Source organism: Paroedura picta, chromosome 3 (assembly GCF_049243985.1).
Source record: "Paroedura picta isolate Pp20150507F chromosome 3, Ppicta_v3.0, whole genome shotgun sequence".
NCBI classification, from domain to species: Eukaryota; Metazoa; Chordata; class Lepidosauria; order Squamata; family Gekkonidae; genus Paroedura; species Paroedura picta.
Genome location: NC_135371.1, coordinates 39,612,495 through 39,630,298, shown reverse-complemented (window position 1 = coordinate 39,630,298; position 17,804 = coordinate 39,612,495). Strand labels below are relative to the sequence as shown.

General features: G+C 42.1%; 1 long non-coding RNA gene across 3 annotated transcripts in view; it reads left to right on the top strand.

Annotated features, from left to right (window-relative positions):
• The window catches only part of LOC143831094 (uncharacterized), a 33,664-nt gene extending 16,811 nt beyond the window's left edge, over nucleotides 1-16,853 (top strand). Inside the window, exons 2-7 of one of the 3 annotated variants that reach the window (XR_013228710.1) lie at nucleotides 5,965-6,055; nucleotides 6,704-6,817; nucleotides 9,850-9,978; nucleotides 12,705-12,765; nucleotides 15,066-15,272; nucleotides 16,482-16,853. This is a non-coding gene — a long non-coding RNA (uncharacterized LOC143831094). Of the gene's footprint in view, nucleotides 1-5,964; nucleotides 6,056-6,703; nucleotides 6,818-9,849; nucleotides 9,979-12,704; nucleotides 12,766-15,065 lie in introns of all 3 variants that reach the window. The other 2 variants (XR_013228708.1, XR_013228709.1) reach the window with 2 other exon arrangements.
• Nucleotides 16,854-17,804: the final 951 nt, after the last annotated feature.

Sequence of the window (17,804 nt, the reverse complement as noted above, 5' to 3'; positions counted from 1 at the left end):
TCAGATTTATCTGAGTTGATTTAAAAATCACATCAGTTTAAATCAACAGAATCACAGAAGCCTGCATCAATTTGGGCTTGATTCGATTTGGCATGGACAAGGACCCAACCAAACAGCTGATCCTGATTCAGCTGTTTGTTGGGGTCTTAAAATGCCACATGCGCAGACCTTCCTAACCTGCAGAGAGCTGTCTGCTGCCTGGGAAGGTGGGCAAAGAGCTGTCAACCAGGTGATCCTCTCTTTGGGTGCTCTTTAAATGCCTCCTCTCTCACACAGATCCCTCCCAGGCAGCAGAGGCTTGATCTTTGCTGCCTAGGAAGGGGGGGGGCAGGGAGGAGAACTGCCAAACACCTGGTCCTGAGGATCAGCTGTTTGGATGCTCTTTAAATGTCTGCCTCCCTCCAACACAGACCCTTCCCAGGGAGCAGAAGCTTGATCTCCAAATCGGTTCAAGTTTCCAAAATTGGATGAACTTGATTTGAGTTCTACAAATTCAGGAGAACTTTAATCCAAAAAGTATCATTTTGTTCTTGGTACACATCTCTAATTGCCAGGTACCCTCAATGGGACTTCCTACTCCTAATCCACTGAGGCAATAGGCTAGATGTAAGGACAGTTTGACCTGGGACACCACCTCTAATGTTCAAAGTCCTCTCACACCTGGGAATCAGGTGATTCTGGAAAGCCAATGCAATGCTGTTACCTTGCTGCCATATCAGCTTCATTTGTTTAGTAGATCCATATATCAATATGATGATGAGGAAAGCCACCGGGATATTTCCCTTACTTGCCTGCCTGTTCTTATGCTTCCTACTTTCCTACCAGAACTTGAGAAGAGAAATTAAAGTTTACATAATACAAAAATTGATATGTAAGATTTGAAATGTGTAGGTTCTCCACCCTGCCAACAAAAGTGCGTCTAGTCAAGGCTATTGTCTTCCCAGTTGCAATGTATGGCTGTGAAAGTTGGACCATAAGGAAGGTCGAGCGTCAAAGAATTGAGGCTTTTGAACTCTGGTGCTGGAGAAGACTCTTGCGAGTCCCTTGGACTGCAAGGCGAACAAACCGGTCAATCCTAGAGGAGATCAGCCCTGATAGCTCCTTAGAAGGCCAGATCCTGAAGATGAAACTCAAATACTTTGGCCAGCTCATGAGAAGGAAGGACTCCCTGGAGAAGAGCTTAATACTGGGAGCGATTGAGGGCAAAAGAAGAAGGGGATGACAGAGAATGAGGTGGCTGGCTGGAGTAACTGAAGCAGTCGGTGCAAACTTAAATGGACTCCGGGGAATGGTAGAGGACAGGAAAGCCTGGAGGATCATTGTCCAAGGGTCGCAATGGGTTGGACATGACTTCGCAACTAACAACAACAACAAGGTTCTGCATCATCAACCATATAAATATTTTTTGTTTAATTTGATGTGAGATTTTCCATCCAGATCTAAGAGGCACAGTGGGTGATCTGTCATTTGAGTGATATAAGTAATGGCTCATAGAGAAAAGTTACCCATTCTTGGTATATAAAAGCTCTTCTCAGAGTTTACATTCCCTTTTCAAATTTCACAGTTGTGCATACTAGGAGCCTATAACTTCCAAACATGTTGTGAGTGCTTGTTACTCACAATACTTATGATGTGTTTGATTGCCATGTTCTATGAATAGAAGCAATGTGCATATTCACCATACACATACCACCTCTGTATAAATTAATGAAAATCTCTGTATGAGCAAATGCAACCCAAAAACTAGTGATAACTTTGCTCTTTCAGAGTTGTGTGCACATGATAAATATGTTTGTTTTCTCTGTTCATGCAAAATAGATTGTGAATATCAGGAAGATCTACACTTAGTTTATAGACTTCTGGTATGCATCAATGTAAACCTGAAAAAGTCTTGTTATTATTAAAATATTTATATCCTGCCTCTCCTTGCAGCATAAGGTACCTGGAAAATCACAATTAAAAGCATCACAATTTAAAACCACCCCCCCCAAAAAAAACCCCTCAAATAATTCCATCCCTCTCCACACATTACTTGAAATTTATATCCCGTTAGTTTGGGGGGTCATATAGCAAAGGTATACTGGACATATACAAAAAAATAATATTCAATGTTGCTTCAGATTTGAATGCCTTTTTCATATACTCCTAGCTGCTGATCAGTGTGTAACCCTTGTACAACTCAAAGAAGATTTAAATAAACCACTCATTTATACAGAGGCTGATTGTATCAGCTCTGTATCAGGGAGGGAGGAAAAGACTCAGGTGACCGGATTATTGAAATATATTTTCCATTGTTAGGAGAAGGAAAAAAGAGTAATAAGAGATGTAAAGAAAAGGAATCATATTACATATGTAGAAAAAGGACTACAAGAACAAGTTATCAATGGTCTCGAAGGATTATATAAGAAGTCATTCTCAGAAAAATAACATAATATTTCTCTGAAGAAGAGAATATTTAAATGACATCCCAACCACAAAGTTCACACCAGAATACAGGAAATTTTGAAATCAAATAAAGATAATTAAAGAAATTTCCCAAGCTATAAAAAAAGAAAAAGAACAAATCTCCAGGCGCAGATGGGTTTACAACAATTTTGAAAAAAATCCTGATGATGCCATTACAAAAAGTCATGAATTAAATGAAAGAAGAAAAGATAATATCTCTGACATGGCATGAGCCCTGGCTTTGGTCTGGTGGAATGCTCTGCCAAATGAGAACAGAGCCCTGTAGGACCTACAATAGTTCCACAGGGCTTGTGATACAGAGCTGTTCCACTGGGCCTAACAAGAGCTGACATCCACCTGCATCTGCACCTGCCAAATGGTTCTCCTGGGGAAATAATATAATAAATTAATATCATTAATATATAAAGCAGTAATTCTGCAGTATCACAGTAAGACCTATTTCTTTGATGAACATAGATTACAAAATCTGGCTACAGTATTGGCAGAAAAATGAAAATATTTACCAAATCTAATTCATGCCAATCAAACAGGCATTGTACTGAAGAAGTAAATGAAAGATTATATACAATTTATAATAGATACATTTGAAATTGTGAACAAAAAGAGAAAGAAAGCAGTGTTTTTATTTTGGGATGCAGAGAAAGCATTTGACTATTTAATATGGCCTTTTAAATGGAATGTACTTCAAAATTTGAGCTGCAGCCTGGAATTCTGGACCTGGATGCAAAGTGTATACTCAACTCAACAAGCAATGATGTTCTTAACATCATTAACTTAACATAAACAATTTCTATAGAAAAAGGAACCTGTCAGAGATGTCCTTATGTAAGGGGGTCCTTTGTCACTCTACTGTTTATCCTAGCATTAAAGATTTTAGCTGAAAGGATCAGATAAAATACAAGGATTAAAGGAATAAAAGTGTATGATATAAAAATTAAAACGAAAATCTATGTGGTAAATAAAGTAATGGATCACCAAAAATCACTACATTATGTAATGGGCCATACTGAACTATTTGGATCATTATCAAAATATAAAATTGATAGAAAAAAGACAAAAATGATAATAAAATTTTAATGCCACAAGAAGATGTTATAAACAGTATGAAATGCACAGTAACCAACAACCCCATTAGATATTTGGAAATGAATGGGACTGGGCAAAATTTTAATATTTTAAGAAATTATTACCAGAAGATTTTGAAAATGATGAAAGCAGACTTACCTAGATGGGAAAAAAATGAAATTTCATAGCTATGAAGAATCTCTACAATCAAAATTAATGTACTGCCAAAAGTATTTTTTTAATTTCAAATGTTACCTCTCTCTCTCTCTCTCTCTCTCTCTCTCTCTCTTGATATCGATATATCTATATCTATCTATGGAGTGGCAGAGACAGAAAAACACATTTATTTGGAATGGTAAGAAATCAAGAGTAAACTTTAAAGTATTGCAAAATTAGAAAAAGAGAGGAGGGTTAGAAATCCCAAATATAAAATTATATTACCAAGCAGCAGGCCTGCTCTGGATTATGGATTAAATTAAAATCCAAGACAAAGAACAGTAAAACTTGAATCAGTAGATCTGAAAGGTTTGCACAATTATTTCTGGATTAAGACATCAATCAAAATGAGCATGGCACAAGAAAGAAGCCGTACAATCAGAGATGGACTCTTGAGAATACGGTTTACACACACAGTACGGTTTACACACACAGTAATTTACAGAGACCTTCAAATTCTCAGTCTCAGTCCTCAGTTGAAGCCTAAACTACTGGAAGAAATCACACAAGATGAGGCAATAATCAAGGAACAAGACTATAAAATGGAATTCAACCATACTAAATGTATTCCAGTCTTTCACTGAGAAATCTCTGAAATATTCCTTAGGTTTTGAGAACCCTCAGAAGTGGTATGATTGTGCAACATATGGCTAGGAAGCATAGCTGTGTAAATGCCTACCAGGGCTCCTCCCATTCCCCCCCAGGTCCATCACTGGCCATTTTGGAAGTCAAAATGATCATAAATTTAACATTTAAAAAAAAATATATTTAAAATTAATTAACTCCAATCCCATGCGGGAAACCCTTTCAGGGCTGTCAAGAAAGTCTGCAGTACATCTTCACATAATAAATCAGAATAAGATGAAAAACACTTTCAACATCATAGAACAGAGTAAGAACTAGCACTCCAGATATGTGCTAGTTTTGTAAGTCTTCCTCCACTCATTCATATTAAATTAACAAAAAATCTGGAATAGATATTCAGATTTATCTAGAATTATCTAGATAGCAAAACTGAGTATAAATGTGTAAAGAAGTGGATCCCGAGCAGGAATATCCTCTATCTTCTTATTATAAGAAATGTAAGATTTTTTGTCATGAGCGAACCTCAGACCAGTAGAGATTTCTCAGAGGATGAACTGAGCTGTGGGGAGGTGAGACAGGCTGAGCTCCAACAGGAGGAGTTAGAAGAAGCTCCTCAGACCAATTGCCAGCCCTGCTCGAGACCAGCTGTATTTCATCAGACTGATAGTTCCACCACCACCCCTCCACAACTGCAGGTCATTGCAGGCAGAGTCTTTGGAGGGAACTGACAAGTAAAAGTACATGGCTTTTAGCCCATTGTCAGTTGATTCAAGATGGGTCTTTTTGGGATGAGGACTGAGACAAAAATTTAAGTGCAATTGGAAGTCCAAGCTGATGTGGAAGCAATTGTGCATTCAGCCATGATGCTGGCACCCCCTGTGCCTGATTCCTGCTTGTATCCGGTGTTGCAAGTCTCCCTGAAATTCTTGACCTAGAACTGGACTTTTGGACTATGCTTCTGTATTTGCCCTATCTGCTTGCTTGGAACTTTTCAGCTCGGCTTACTCTCTTCCCCAGCAGGGTAAAAACAACCAAGCACAAGGACCAATTTTGTAAGCTTTTTCATGTTGGGTGCCACTGGCAAATATTGTGGAGAGAGGTAGGGCAATAACTGCAACGGATTGTTTGCAATATGGGCCATTCAAACAAACGGCCAGGGTTAGAATACAGTGAGAATCCACACAGCTCCCCCTGCCACCAAACGGGTTTTACAAAACTTTGTGTGCAATTTGTCCACAAACTGTGATCTGGAGAATGAGGTAATGAAGAAGGATGCTAGCTCTGGGTTATACCAGGAGATCTTAGGTGTGGACCCTGGGGAAGGCAGAGGGGAGCAGAGGGACCTCAGCAAGGTACAATGGCATAGAGGCTACCCTCCAAAGCAACCATGTTTCCCAGGAGTAGTGGCCTTTGTTGTCTGGAGATTAGTTGTGATAGCTGGAGATCTGCAGACCCTACCTGGTAATTGGCAACCCAAGTAATCAAGCATCCCTGGTTACGGTTAACAACTTCCCACTTACTAATTTATTTGGGGAGTGTTTCTCTGTGTTAGTAATTGTGGAAAGATACAATCAAATTATTGATACTATTGTTTTTAAAGATATGACTTTATATTGGCATTTCTACAATTAGGCCTAGATCAGACCATCGTATGTGGCCAGAATAGATTCTTCAGCTCATACAACTAACTAGACTGTCACCCTGACCCTCAAATGGCAAAAAGGTAATGTGTTTTGTTCATATTCCTTTAAGTAGCCAGGGATTATGATTCATGTTCTGTTTGGAGTTGTCTCCGTCAAGTGACTGTACAAACGGTGCCATAGAAACCATCCACAGTTTTTGATTACAGTAGCTGCCTCTTTAAAGTCAAAGCAAATCGATGGCCTTGATGACAATGTAGTTTGTGAAAGGAAAATGAGATGCAAGTTTAGCTACAAGTGTGTGTATTATCCAGCTGCTGAGCCATTGTTTAGTCTCCATCCCATTATCTTACTCAATGGAAACTTCCCTAATGAACCTTGAAATCTACTGCAACCAATAAGAGTCTTTAACAAATAAGATTTGCTACTTTGCATTAGAGATGTTCTGATTCAGATCATCTTGACATGAATCCAGAAAATATGGCAATAAAAAGGGAAAGCTGACAGCCTGGGTGGAATGGGACTGTCTTTATTCTGGCACATCTTTCTCATTCTGCCCTTTAAAACTAATATCTTGAATGAATCATAGGCCTCACTGCCAGAATGAATAGCAGAAGCAGGTGCTTCTGCTTGCAGGTCTTTCACCGAACTTCATACCCCAGCTAGTTAATGATCTCACTCTGCTCCTTCTCCAACTCACAACAGCAGGTTTTTCTCCCCTTTCTTTTTAGATCCGGGTTCAGGGTAAATCCCTGCCTAAGGTTTTAGATGTTCTCATTTGAAAACGGAGGAGTCAGGAGACGGACTTGAAAACCACATTTATTAGCCATCACGAGAGCTAAAAGGTATCTCCTTCCCTTTGTTTCTAATCCTTGTACATTTTTGTCATCCTGGTAGAAATACGGATGCAGTGATTTACAGTCCCATGATAAACCAAGTGAATCCCTTCTAAACCCATTCAATGGATTTAGAAGGGTGTAACTCTCATTAGAACTGCATTGCTGAGTTCATAAGTGGATACTGTCAGCTAAATATGAGCAGACAGCATGATACAGTGGTAAAGAAGGTAACTGCAGTCTTAGGCCATATGAAAAGAGATATCACATCAAAATCACAAGATGTCATAGTCCCATTGTATGCAGCACTGGTCAGACTCTACCTGTCCTGGAGTACTGTGTACAGTTCTGGAGGCCTCACTGCAAAAATTGAGAAGGATCAGAGGAGAGCAATGAGGAGGATGATCTCGGGTCTGGGAACTAAGCTCAATGAGGAAAGGTTGAGGGACTTGGGAATGTTTAGCCTGGAGAACAGAAGGTTGAGAGGGGACATGATTGCTGTCTTTGAAAGGTTGTCACTTAGAGGATGGCAGGGAAAGGTTCCTGTTGGCAGCAGAGGATAGGCTCAGAGTAATGGGTTTAAACTATGTGTAGAATGGTACCAATTAGATATCAGGAAAAAAACTTTCACAGTCAGAGTAGTTTAGCAGCAGAATCAGCGGCCTAAGGAGATGGTGAGCTCCCCCTCACTGGCAACCTTTAAGCAGCAGCTGGACAGATACTTAACCTGGATGCTTTAGGCTGATCCTGCATTGAGCAGGGGGTTGATGACCTGTATGGCTCCTTTCAACTCTATGATTCTATGGTGCCAAGGAAGACCCACCTTCTATACAATTTAGTTTCAGTTGAGAAATCGTTATCCAAAATCAGAAGCAGAAATCTTTGCTTAATATAGACAGGGTGGGTTAAAAAAACAATAATGAAACTCTGTTGCAATCTGCATCCAATTTTATACCCTATGTTTCCTTAAAGCATATTTGAGATGCCATGTGGACTGTATGTGAAAGCCAAGAGATGGAAAGAAAAAGCAGAAAACTCCATAGAAATAAGGGATTGGTTTTGCACACTCTTGGCTAGATTTGCCATTTAAAAAAAATGAAAGTAGAGATTTGCCTCATAACAGTGACTGGGGGTGTGTGACATGTTATCCAGAACACTCATACTGTGTGTCTAAAAATGAATAGGTTCATTAAATGAAAGTGGGGATTGGTACAGTCTACCTTTCAAGAGCAAGCCTGGCATAGCTGCACAAAGCAAATAAATACTGACCTCCCACTTTAGACTTAAATTTCCTCGTTGCCATGGTGCTTTATAATCTGGATAACATCACTTGATAATTGGAAATGGAAATCATCCAGTGGAGAATATTTGACAAGACATAGCAGAGAAAGAAATGTTTGTCCATCTGACTCAGCTAGAAACGGGGACGGGGCATATTGGCTCTTCTTCCTACAATACATCCTCCCACAATACTAAAAGGGCAAAGTTAGGCTAGCTAATTAAAGGCTCAATGCAGTTTCATTCCCATTCCATAGCTAATTTCTCTACCTAATTTTGAACAGCTATACTGAGAGACATTTCACATATTCATGGAATTTGTAACTAGTGCACTACACAGAAAAAGCCTCTGTAAAGGTGGCTGTGTATGTAATCGTTCAGATATTTTTTACCTCTGGTTTGAACTATGGTCTTTCCTTCTTCTTCAATGATTGTTCCCACTTCTATGGCCTTGAAGCAATTTGCTTGTGAGTTCCTCCTGTGGCATAGCCAACAGAAAGGTAGAAGCATCACAGATCAGTATTGGTGCAGCCAAGCCATTTCCTGTTCTGGACCCATTATGCATGGAGGTTTTAGTGCACATTCGGGGTGGAATGGCGGCGACTAAAATCACCGATAACGCATGATGCCGGCTGCAACCGGCCGCAGCTTCGGTGCATGCCGCCGAAAAATCCGCGTTCGCAAAACGCGGAAGAAAGCGCAGCTTCCGGGTGACTGGGGCGCAACCAGAAGCGGCGCCCGGATCACCGCGTGCATAATCGGTTACTCTGGGTTTTGCCGCCATCGCACCCCGCCCCATGCATAACCAGAGTGCATCGCGTCTTCCCCCTCCACATTTTCCATGTGACCCAAAATCGCCATTTCGGCGGCCGTGCATAATGGGCCCTGCTGAGATTCCTCACACCTAGATGCTTTTTCTTACTTACTACTGTTGCCACCTCCAGATTGGGAAATAGGTGGAGATTTTGTGGGTGGAGCCTGAAGAGGGCAGGGTTTGCCTAAGGGACTTCAGTGGGTTATAATGGCATAGAACAGCCTTTCTTGGCTATTTTTCCCCTTTGAGATCCCCCTGAAACATTATTTAGGCTTCAAGAAACCCCTAGAAGTGGCACAATCATGCAGAATATGAATGAGAAGTGCCTGGGGCCCCTTCCCTTCCCACCCCCTCTAGGCCCAACAGATACCATAGACTTACAACTGTATGCAATACAACATCAAAAGAAAGGCACAGAGGGATTTATTTTGATTAATTGCATATAGATGTAAGTTTATAGTATTTGTTCAGATCTTATTTTTTATTTCTTGTTATTTGCACAGATGAAATATTTCTGAAGAAAGGAATAATTTCCTGAAAATAGTTCTAATCGATAGCTATTCAAGCATTATTTTGAAAAGATTATTTAATCTGAACATACTTCAAACTTTTCTTTTAAGACTTTTGAGTCAAACTACATTTCTATTCCTTTTCATTCAAGTGGGTAGCCATGTTGGTCTGAAGTAGCACACCAAAAATTGAGTCCAATAGCACCTTTAAGACCAACAAGGATTTATTCAAGGCGTGAGCTTTTGAGTGCATGCACAGTCTGAGGAATAAATCTTTGTTGGTCTTAAAGGTGCTATTGGACTCAATTTTTGTTGTATTCCTTTTCATTGTTCACCTCTCAAGATTTTCGTCAAGCCTCATTACCTTGTGGCCAGCCTATTTCACCATCTGGAGAGTGGCAACCAATATTACATGCTATTATGTGTTTGTAACCCAATAGGAGAGGGATATTGCATGTTGGAGAGATCTTGAAAATGGGGAAAGAATTAAGGACATATTAGACTGCCTATGCTATATCTGGAAACATCCGCTTTCCAAGAAGATTTCCTGCCCTTAAAAAGAAAAACAGGTAAATGTGAAGACTCTGTTATATCCAACTGCAGGTAAAGTCATAGTTTACAACAGAGCACATCCAGTGCTCCAGTTTCTTTAATTGCTTGACAAGCCAATTTTTGACACCTCCCCAGATTATAAAAATGGATTCTCTTTTAAAGAGAAATTTACATTCATCCTAGGCATGGGAAATCAAAAATGTAAATTCATCCATTCTAAGCCTTGCTATCTGTCTGCAGACATAAGCAGTCTCCAGAAAAGCCTTGCCACTTCCCACCACTGGGCAAACTCTGGGCCAAAGAGCAGTCACTGAGTTAATTAATAGTAGCAACTAGGAAATTGATTGTACCCACTGAGCCAATGGCTCAGAGGTTTCCTGATCTGTTGTTCCTCTTTTGTTTTCACCAGAATATCCCTCCTGGATGTGACTCCCTATTGGCCATCTGATTCTAATGCCCTGAAGGTCAAACTCCAACGCCACATTATTTTCCCCCAGCTCTTAATCCTTTTGAATTTCTTTGCAATGTTCAGGGGCTGAGAGATAGTCATTGACCTGAACCATGTAATAAGACATAGAATACTTGGTGGGAAAGGCTTCTGGAAGTTTCATCCCAGGGAGATTTGTCTGTTCCCTTCTGCTGCCATTCTCCACCAGTAGGTTGAAACTTTTCTGTTGTGTTTGGCAGTCCTTCAGTGACCACTCCTTCATGACCAATGTTTTAATTGCTATTTTTTGTCTTTGTTTTCATGATATGTGTTGTTGGTTGATTTTAACAGCTTTAAAATGTTGTTTTGTCAAGCATGTTTTAAATTGCTAGCTGCTTTGGTGGTGCTTGTGGAGGAAGAAAGGTGGGATATATATTTTGTAAATAAATATTAGATAAATATTTTCTGGCACTGTGCCATCTTAAAATACTTCCTTTTCTTGGGACTTCATTCCCTCCACCTAAAAATTAATCCCAGAGCTGTCACAAAGTAAAAAATCCTGCCAGTGATACAACCTGCATCATTACCTCCAGCCTATAGAATTTCAGAACCTTCTCTATGAATACCAAGGTTTTGGCCTGATTTACATATTTAGCAGAATTATAAGGTAGAATTGAGCCTCTTGTGGCGCAGAGTGGTAAGGCAGCCGTCTGAAAGCTTTGCCCATTGAGGCTGGGAGTTCGATCCCAGCAGCCGGCTCAAGGTTGACTCAGCCTTCCATCCTTCCGAGGTCGGTAAAATGAGTACCCAGCTTGCTGGGGGGTAAACGGTAATGACTGGGGAAGGCACTGGCAAACCACCCCGTATTGAGTCTGCCATGAAAACGCTAGAGGGCGTCACCCCAAGGGTCAGACATGACTCGGTGCTTGCACAGGGGATACCTTTACCTTTACCTTTAAGGTAGAATTAGGGCTGCCAGGCTTCTTTCTACACTGAGAAGTCTCCTTCCAGCAACCTGCGCTACCTGCTTCCTTCCCAGGAACCCCCAAAAGTGATATAAAGTAGTTCTAGGAATCTCTAGAAAGTCTATGGTAGAACATAGATATTTCTGGCAATTCCTAGAGCAACCCAATGTCATTTTGAGATTTTCCACAGAAGTGATGTAGAAGAAGAAGAAGAGTTGGTTCTTATATGCCGCTTTTCCCTACCCGAAGGAGGCTCAAAGCGGCTTACAGTCGCCTTCCCTTTCCTCTCCCCACAACAGACACCCTGTGGGGTGGGTGAGGCTGAGAGAGCCCTGATATCACTGCTCGGTCAGAACAATTTTATCAGTGCTGTGGCGAGCCCAAGGTCACCCAGCTGGATGCATGTGGGGGAGCGCAGAATCGAACCCGGCTCGCCAGATTAGAAGTCCGCACTCCTAACCACTACACCAAACTGGCTCTGTAAGAGAGTCACCTCTGCCCTTTAAAAAGAATTCTCCTGCCCCTTAAAGCAGGGGTACAATGAGGGCTGTGGGCAGGGTTGAGTGCAGAACAATGAAATGGAGGAAGGAAGGAAGATCCATTCTGCACGCAGATCTGTTCTCTCAGTTCATTAGATTTAACCTAATGTGTTTATTGGGTTCTCATAATTACAGTAATTTGAGAAAACATAGAATAGTAGAAATAACAACTAAATGGTAGAAATAGCATACAACAGCATGACTAATTCAATACAGATAAAACCCAAACAAGGATTTATCACTCAGCAAACTAATAATGGGAACATGTGAGCTTACCCAGTTGGGTAAACACTATAAAATCAATATAAGAAAATGTACTTATATTTCACTAGAAACCGAGTTGAATCTGAGAAATTATTATATGATAGAAAGGAAAAGTGTGGTGGTCAGAAAGTCTAGAGTTTTAGGAGGCCTCTGACTGCACAGACCTGGCTTGTACAAACCTGTATAGACATATCACATCCCAGTTTATTCTCTTCTAGTCACTAAAATAGATGCTTCTATTTGATTTTAAGGGCATACCAGATCATTACAAATATCATTTAAAAATCAACTCGCAGAAAATATTTGTTAATTGTGCAATGCAACATCTAATCACAATTTTTATTATGACCGTTTCTAAAAAAATGCCATGAAACTCAGCTTTGGTGCCATAGACTGAAGAGAATTCACTGTAATTTTTCAGGCTACTATCACTGTGAACCCATTGCAGTGGCCTAATGTATTAATGCGTAATCTTATAATATACATATGTATATTTGAGATATTTTATACAGTGATTTACATTTTTTTTACCACTTATCTTTTTTCAGTTCTCTTCCTACGTCCCTGTTCCAGGTCCTGGCATAGGTAGAAAGAGCAGGATCATCAAAGGTAAGTATCAATTTATACCTTTTCCGCACGAGGGAAAAAGGCCTGGCCAGTGTCCAGCTGGCCGTGGGGCTAATCCCTGCTTCCAGATGATGTCAACACCAGCTAGGGCCTGGCCCGAATCAGGCCTTCATTTGCCCTGTGGCAAGGGAACGCAGATTCTTTCACCACTCCCTTCCCTGCTGCAGGCGCCATCGGGGCCCATGTTGGTCTATGCCCATCTGGCAAGGAAGAGTGAGGCCCAGAATCCACTCCCTGGGCCAACTACAATGTCCCAGGAAGAACACAAAATCCCCTAGGTGGCTCCACTGCTTTGTGCAGCTCCGCCAAGCTGCCTGGGGCATTTTTTCTGTTTAGGAATGTGCTATTGCTATCACGTTCATAAACAGGAAAAAAACTGCCCTCACCACTCACACAGCTGGTAGAACTTTTCTGCTCTGGCTGCCTCATCTGGAGGCAAAAATCCAAGGTCGACAGGGTGCACTGGCAAAAACAGTCCCCATGGGGACACAGGAAGTGGCGGAACAAACTGCCCTGTTGCAAATGGATCTTAGAGAAGTTTCTTTATAGATGTTAGCTTATGTGTTGCTTGATGCTTCCCACTAGGCTATCTATGGAAATAGAACATTTGGAGATTCCTCTGAAAAATAGAAATGTTCTTTCTGGACAACATCTCAGTATACATTTATTCTATTCTAGAAGAAGAAGAAGAGTTGGTTTTTATATGCTGCTTTTCTCTACCAGGAATCTCAAAGCGGTTCCCCACAACAGACACCCTGTGAGGGAGGTGAGGCTGAGAGAGCCCTGATATTACTGCTCGATTAGAACAGCTCTCTCAGTACTATGCTGAGCACAGCTGGCTGCATGAGGGGGAGTGGGGAATCAAACCTGGCTCACCAGATTAGAAGCCACCACTCTTAACCATTACCAAGCTGACTCTAAGTTTATAATACTTCACTACTAAACTTTGTTTAACCATTTGGCAGCCACCTGTCTCAGTATCTGAGGCAGAGTTGTTGTCTTTGGAACCATAAGCAATCAGTTGATAAACAGCCAGGGGCTTTCCGCACCGGGATCTTTGTAGCAAATTGGTTGCTGAATGAAAAATCGCCATTTAAAATAGTAGAATTCGTCGTTATGCATACCTGCCTTTGTAGTGGAATCCAGTTGCGTTTTGTAGCGTTTCCCACAGGCTTCCGGTCTCAGCAAAAATCGCTAGAAAGGAAGCGCTATTGCCAAGCTCGTCCCGCCCCTGGCCGTCAAGCAGCCAATGGGCAGCCGTTAGCATGCTCCCAAACAGCCCCTTTCCCTTTAAGAAAGTTTAAAAAAAAAACAGACCCATTGCAACGAATATGTGTTGATTCGTTGCAACGGAGAGACCCATCCAGCTGCCTGGTGTGTTTGAGCTGTCATTTCATCGTTGCCACGCTCCCTCCGAGTGAAAAAAAAAATCCCCCCCCCTCTCACGGGCCCGATTTTCGGCTGAAAATCCAATGGGCAGCCGTTAGCATGCTCCCAAACAGCCCCTTTCCCTTTAAGAAAGTTTTTTTTCCCAAAAAAAACAGACCCATTGCAACGAATCTGTGTTGATTCGTTGCAACGGAGAGACCCATCCAGCTGCCTGGTGTGTTTGAGCTGTCATTTCATCGTTGCCACGCTCCCTCCGAGTGAAAAAAAAAAATCCCCCCCCCCCCTCTCACGGGCCTGATTTTCGGCTGAAAGTGTAAAAAATAAAGGGAAAATACATCAGCAAACAGGCTTTTCTGTTCTTTGTGCTTAGTGACTCTGGGGAGGGACTGAAGCCAGGGAAGCCTCTAAACAGAAAGAGGCTCACTGGTGCGTTTATCCCCGCTCACTCGGAGAAAAAAAAATGGCGATCGCTTCGCCGGAAGATCAGAGGAGAGAGCCAGGGGGAGGGACTTTGTAGAAACCGCAACAATGTTAACGCACAGGTCTTTTTCGCTAGTGTTGCAGATTGGTTGCAGGAGTGTATCGCTTTCCGGAGGGTGAATCCACTTTTGGGGATTTCCCTGAAAGCGCTACAAGGAAGCGCTTTTTGCAGATCGGTTTCAGGTGTGTGGCAGATTGTCAACGACGTTGTGCATAACGGCAAATCAGTAGCGTTTTCAATTGGCAACCATTGTGCGATTTTGAAGGCGTGCGAAAAGCCCCCCAGATTTACTCCTTTAAAAGCTGCTTCAACATGACTGCCTGATATATTGAGTGGTCTTGAGACCCAGTCGCTTAAAGAGGAAATGTCATGCTTAATTCTCCCTTGTTTTCATGAAGACTTTCTCTCACAGGTTGCATTTTGGCCCTAAGGCTGTCATGAGAGATTGAGCCGATGACAAAATAGCCGCTATGAGAAGAAGAACCAGCCATGAAATGGTTTTGGAATAATAAATAGGACAAGACGGAAGGAGGTTATCATGAATAGTACATATAGTCTGGGCTAGAACAGATCTTTTTTCCACCCTTTCCCATGAAGAAAACTGTGAGAAAGAAAACAGGTGAAAACTGCCGCATGAGAGAGGGGAAAGCTCAAAATGGAATGGGGAATCACACAGAGAATAAGGAAAATGCTTAAATGCCCTCAAGGAGAACTGTTTTGCAGTCAGTTGGCCTCTCAGCTGTGGCAACGTTTTATCTGTTTTGGACCACTTGGTCCTTCTCCTTTTACAAGGTTGCTTCAGCCAATAGCTGTTTTTCTCCTCTCCATTGCTCAAGCACTGCTAGTGTTATCAGCTGCTTTCAGAAAATGGCAGGTAAAATAGAAGCAAAAGTGTGTGTGTGTGGGGGGGGGGGGAATGAGTCGGCAACAGAAATGTTTCCATTTGCTTGCACTGGGCAAATCTGCTTCTTTTAGGAGACATTGATGAGTGCCATTTCAGTCATGGGTGGAAAGACTTTGGCCAGGACACTAGCAAATGGGAAAATCTTAGTCCAGGAGAATTCGGATGATGGGTCTTTATTCCTTGTCTCAACCCTATTCTTCTCTTTTGAATGGAAAGAGAAGATAATGGCTCAGTGGGCTATGGCACTGGTCCAGCTCTCATACCTTCAGCGAGTCTCATACTATTCATCTATAATTATACTCAAACACCTGCCATTTTGGCTGGCATTCTGCTCACTGGTTGTGAGCAGTGAGCTGTTTGGATATTACCAAGAGAGTTTGAATGGATCTGATATGAACAATTATACTGCTTTCTCCCATAATTAGACTTTTTCTTGCAACACCCACCCCCACCCATCTGCAACAATCAAGTGCTGTTTCTAAAGACACACCATAATGAGGGGGGGGGGGAAGTTTACGATTTTGAATTTGAGACTTAGTATTTATATATCTCAGAGTGCCTTCCATGCCTGGCTACGAATACAAATAATCTTGCAATCAGTTCCTGCATTCACTTCTCAGTTGATTATCACTGACTTCAGAAGCCATGCAACATGGGCAGTGTTGCTCATTCAACAGATGCATCCAGCTGTACAGCTGCAAAAAGGGGGATGGACTACAAACAATTTTGTGCTTTAAAATAGGGGAGGGTAGACTAAACGTTTCTGGGAACTACCTGTTTTTTTCCCTCCAAACCTTTAGAGAGACCAGTCACAAGATGGCTACTTGGTGGGTGGATCATAGCAAAAAAGCAGTTTGTGTGTGTGCATATAAGCAACAATGCAATAAATTGTTAATCAAAATTTATGTCCTGGTTATTATCCAGTTCTTGGCAAGCCAGAGGGAAAATTTTCAATAATGCATGCTGAACAGGATTCCTGTACAAACAAGGGTGAACGAGACTGACTCCAGGGAACTTTGCTGCTGTGAGGAAGCCCCATGCCACTTGAAGACCTGCCGGTCGGCTTGAAACTACAAGTCCCATAGTCTTCTGGGTGGCATCACATTGTGGGAGCCAGTGGAGGGAGGGAGGGCTCGGCCTCCTCCCTCCCTGCCCTTTATAAGGAGGAGGGTAGGGGGTGCATGCCTGCCCACCCACCTGTTCTTGTTATATTGTTATATTGATATTGCTGTAATGAGAAGAGTATACTTGTTGCTTATTTGCTGTTAAGAAATAAAGTTTCTATTTGAAGTGTTATTGTCACAACCGGCGGTAAGTTGGCATGGGGCAGATCCATTGGTGAGCAGACCAGGCTAACATGCTGGCCTGCTCTAGAGAAGGGGCCTCCATATGAGGCTGTGGGTAAGTGGAGCTGGGTGGTTCCCACTCATGGAGGAGGGGACCTTGATGGCAGAACCACATTTCCAGGTGGCAAGGGAACCCAGCAGAGGTTCACGCCTCAATGGGTTCCCAAAATACTGCCACCTCCCTGGTAGCCAGCAGGCCAATGGGGTGCACAGGGGAGCCTGGCGGATGTCAGATGGCAGATGCCTGCTGGGTTAAAATTGGCTGCCTTGTGGCTGGAGGGTCACACGAAGGTTGGACCCATTTCCCCCATACTGTCCAATGCTTAGTGAACAAAAGTTGTGGCCATTTTAATGCCAAAAAATGTTGCTGTGTCCTTCGTGGAGTGGAAGGTGTTCACCTGCAAAGCCTGTTTCATTACTTTCTTCAGCAGCATTCACAAAATGTCAGAACATAAGCTTTCAGTGGTGCCTGGATCACAGTGGCGTGTGTCTCCATTCATAACTGAGCAACCGAAGGAGGTACTCAGCTTTTATCCACTAATCCTAAACTTGTTGGGTGGAGCCAGTCATAAAATCATGCAGATGCGAAGTTGGATACATTCTTTAAATGAGTGGCATTGGCCGTATTGCATTGCCTCTGAAGTGCACAAATGGTGCCAAAATTAGATCATTCTAGAATAGGACTGCTGTGCTCTGCTTCTTTCCTAAAGAAAACCATCACCACCACTCCCAATTGTAACTTGCCCTGCAGGATAAAAATATACAGTTACTCCTATGATTTCCCTGGAAGAGGGAAAGGCAGCTTTGATGTAGGGGGAATGAACCCATGAGTTTCCTCCCTTCCCATTAAAAGCATGGATGCATGTGGATGCACATGATGGTGGTGGCGAGGCAGCTGGGA